Source organism: Solanum tuberosum, unplaced genomic scaffold, assembly GCF_000226075.1.
Source record: "Solanum tuberosum cultivar DM 1-3 516 R44 unplaced genomic scaffold, SolTub_3.0 scf00001, whole genome shotgun sequence".
Classification (NCBI taxonomy): domain Eukaryota; kingdom Viridiplantae; phylum Streptophyta; class Magnoliopsida; order Solanales; family Solanaceae; genus Solanum; species Solanum tuberosum.
This window is the reverse complement of record NW_006238927.1, coordinates 2445084-2449351: the sequence shown is the minus strand read 5'-3', so window position 1 is coordinate 2449351 and position 4268 is coordinate 2445084.

The window sequence follows — 4268 nt, the reverse complement described above, 5'->3', positions numbered from 1 at the left end:
TTTGAGAGGAAGCATGGTATTTTTATGATATTATAAATATGATTTTTACGTCATGTTTTAAATAGTTTTACAAGCTTTATATGTTGCATGTGTCTTATTGCTTTATATTGAGTTCGGTTATTCATGAGTCGAGCAGAACCAAGGTAAGAGTTCCTTTGTATTCTTTTCAAGCTTAAGCTGTTGTTTAGCTTTCCTGCTCGCATACTCGTACATTCAATGTACTGATGCCAGTTGGCCTGCATCTTATGATGATGCAGACGCAGGTACCCAGGATCAGCATTCAGCACGCCGTTGATCCAGTTGAGCACTCTAGAGTCAGTGGTGAGCCTCTTTTCTTTCTGAAGGACTCGGTTGTTTTGTTTTCTTAGTTTTGTTTTAATTAGGATGTTGTGGGGTCTGTCCCAACATCCATCTCGGTATTGTAGAGGCTTCATAGATAGTCAGTCAGTTATTATTGAGTCTCTCACCTATGTATATATAAAATATTATATTTTGAGACTCGAGTTGCCCTTTTGGGCTAGATTTTATCAGTTAAGTCGTTTTATGTCTTTGCATGGCATTGAGTTATTCTGTTGAGTTAGGTTTCCGCTGAGTTAAGAAGCCAGGCCAAGGATTCGCTTGGGGCCAGCAATGGTCTTCGGGTGCCGGTCCCGCCCAGGGTGTAGGCTCGGGGCGTGACAAACTTGGTATCAGAGCACAGAGTTCAAGAGTCCTAGGGAGTTTATGAAGCTGTGTCTGTAGAGTCCTAGTTATCGGTGTGAAGCGCGCCACATCTATAATTGGGAAGTTGCAACACTTAGGAAGATCTCTCATTTTTTTCACACTCATCTCGTGCGTTAGAGTTGATCTCTAAAAACTTTTTTTCTAATCCGTGCTTGCGTGTGTTTTCAGATAGTCATGCCTCCACGAAGAGTTGGCAGAGGGCGTCTTCCTAGACGTTATGTTGATGAGCAACAGTTACCTTATACCCCGGGAGTGCAACCACAAGGGGAAGTTTCTAATGCCGAGTTCAGAGAGGCAATTAGGTTGTTGAGTCAAGCTGTAACTAATCAGATTTGTCAGCAGAGCGGAGCTAGACATGAGGGAGCTGACACTTCAAGGATTAGTGAGTTCTTGGGAATGAATCCTCCGAATTTCATGGGTTCGAGTACTGCTGAGGATCCAGAGCACTTCATTGAGGAGTTGAAGAAGATTTTTTATGTGATGCATGCGGCAGATACTGAGCGGGTTGAACTAGCTGCGTATCAATTGAAAGATGTTGCTAGAGCTTGGTTCGACCAGTGGAAAGGGGGCAGAGTTTAGAATGCACCACCTACGAGTTAGGCCTGTTTTGAGGAGGCTTTCTTGGGGCATTTCTTCCTCGAGAATTGAGGGAGGCCAAGGTACGTGAGTTCCTCACACTTAAGCAGGAGTCTTTGAGTGTTCATGAGTATAGTTTGAAGTTAACACAACTATCCCGCTATGCTCCGGAGATGGTTGTGGATACGAGGAATAGAATGAGTTTGTTTGTTGTTGGGCTGTCTCGGTTGTCGAGTAAGGAAGGTAGGGCTGCAATGCTTATCGGGGACATGGACATATCAAGGTTGATGGTCTATGTGCAGCAAGTTGAGGAAGAAAAGATGAGAAACAGAGAAGAGTTCAGAAATAAGAGAGCTAAGACCGGTAATGAGTCCGGGCAACAAAAAGGTAATGCGAACCGTTCATCCTTTCAGCAAAGGCAAAGGGGACCAGCTCCATCATCTGTTAGTGCACCTGCACCCAGAAATAAAAGTGAGTACGCGGGACAGAATTCGCAGAACTTCAGAGCTGGACCTGCACAGTCTCAGAATAGTATGGCATAAGGAAGTGACCGGGGTCTTGCATGTGCTAGGTGTGGTAGAGTCCATTCAGGGAAGTGTCGTCAAGGCCAGACAGGTTGCTTCAAGTGTGGACAAGAGGGTCACTTCATGAAGGAGTGCCCAATAAACAAGCAAGGTAGTGGAAATCTGGGTAGTAGGGCCCAATCTTCATCAGTTGCTCCCCCAGACAGGACGGCACCTAGAGGAGCTACTTCTAGTACCGGTGGAGGAGCAAATGGCCTCTATGCCATCACCAGTTGTCATGAGCAAGAAAATTCTCCAAATGTTGTCACTGGTATGGTCAAAGTTTTTGCTTTTGATGTGTTTGCTTTGCTAGATCCAGGAGCAATTTTATCTTTTGTAACTCCTTATGTTGCAAATAAGTTTGAGGTTCTTCCTGAAAGACTTTGTGAACCCTTTTGTGTTTCTACACCAATTGGGGAGTCTATTCTAGCAGAAAGAGTCTATAGTGATTGTCCCGTTTCCATCAATCACAAGAGTACCATGGCTGATTGGGTTGAGTTAGACATGGTAAATTTCGGCGTCATTCTAGGTATGGATTGGCTTCATGCTTGTTATGCATCGATAGATTGTAGAACTCGAGCAGTCAAGTTTCAGTTTCCAAATAAGCCAGTCTTAGAGTGGAGTAGTAGTTCAGCAGTGCCTAAGGGTCATTTTATTTCGTACCTTAAGGCGAGGAAGTTAGTTTCAAAGGGTTGTATCTATCACTTAGTCCGAGTTCATGACTCTAGTGTTGAGATACCTCATTTTCAGTCAGTTCCTATAGTAAGAGAGTTTCCAGAAGTTTTTCCTAATGATCTACCTGGAATTCCTCCTGAGAGAGAATTAGATTTCGGCATAATGATCTACCCGGAATTCCTCCTGAGAGAGAAATAGATTTCGGCATAGATCTCATTCCAGATACTCGTCCTATCTCTATTCCGCCTTACAGAATGGCACCAGCAGAGTTGAAAGAGCAGTTGAAAGATCTTCTAGAGAAGGGTTTCATTCGACCGAGTGTCTCACCTTGGGGTGCCCCGGTCTTATTTGTGAGAAAGAAAGATGGTTCCCTTAGGATGTGTATAGATTACCGCCAGTTGAATAAGGTTACCATCAAGAACAAGTATCCTCTTCCGAGGATTGATGATCTTTTCGATCAGCTTCAGGGTGCCACTTGTTTTTCGAAGATTGACCTCAGATCAGGCTATCACCAATTAAGAGTAAGGGAATGCGATATTCTAAAGACAGCTTTCAGAACCAGGTATGGTCATTATGAGTTTTTGGTCATGTCCTTTGGTTGACCAATGCACCGGCAGCTTTCATGGACTTGATGAATAGAGTCTTCAAACCTTATTTAGATATGTTTTTTATTGTCTTTATTGATGACATACTAATCTATTCAAGGAATGAAGAAGATCATGCTAGTCATCTTGAAATAGTTCTCCAAACTCTAAAGGATAGAGAGTTGTATGCCAAGTTCTCTAAGTGTGAGTTTTGGCTTGAGTCTGTGGCGTTCTTAGGCCACATTGTGTCCGGTGATGGAATTAAAGTTGATACTCGAAAAATTTAGGTAGTGCAGAATTAGCCTAGACCCACATCTCCAATTGAAATTAGAAGTTTATTGGGATTAGCTGGCTATTATAGAAGGTTTGTTGAGGAGTTCTCATCTATTGCATCTCCTTTGACAAAGTTGACTCAGAAGACAGTGAAATTTCAATGGTTCTGAAGCTTGTGAGAAAAGCTTTCAGGAATTGAAAAAGAGGTTGATTACAACTCCAGTTTTGACTTTACCAGAAGGTACTCAAGGTTTTGTGGTGTATTGTGATGCATCTAGAGTTGGTTTGGGTTGTGTCTTAATGCAGAATGGCAAGGTTATAGCTTATGCCTCCAGACAGTTGAAAGTTCATGAGAAGAACTACCCAACCCATGACTTAGAGTTGGCTGCTGTAGTATTCGCCTTGAAGATATGGCGTCATTACTTGTATGGTGTTCATGTTGATATATTTACTGATCACAAGAGTCTTCAATATGTGTTCACTCAGAAAGAGCTTAATCTCAGATAGAGGAGGTAGTTAGAATTACTCAAGGATTATGACCTGAGTAAATAGTACCACCTAGGTAAGGCTAATGTTGTTGCTGATGCTTTAAGCAGGTTTTCTATGGGTAGAACCACCCATATTGAAGAAGGGAAGAGAGAGTTAGCAAAAGATGTGCACAGACTGGCACGCCTGGGAGTCAGACTTATGGATTCCACAGAATAAGGTATAGCAGTGACGAACGGGGCTGAGTCATCATTCATGTCAGAAGTGAAAGAGAAACAAGACCAAGATCCCATTTTGCTTGAGTTAAAGGCAAATGTTCAAAAGCAAAGAGTATTGGCTTCTGAACAAGGGAGAGATGGAGTATTGAGGTATCAAGGTAGATTGTGTG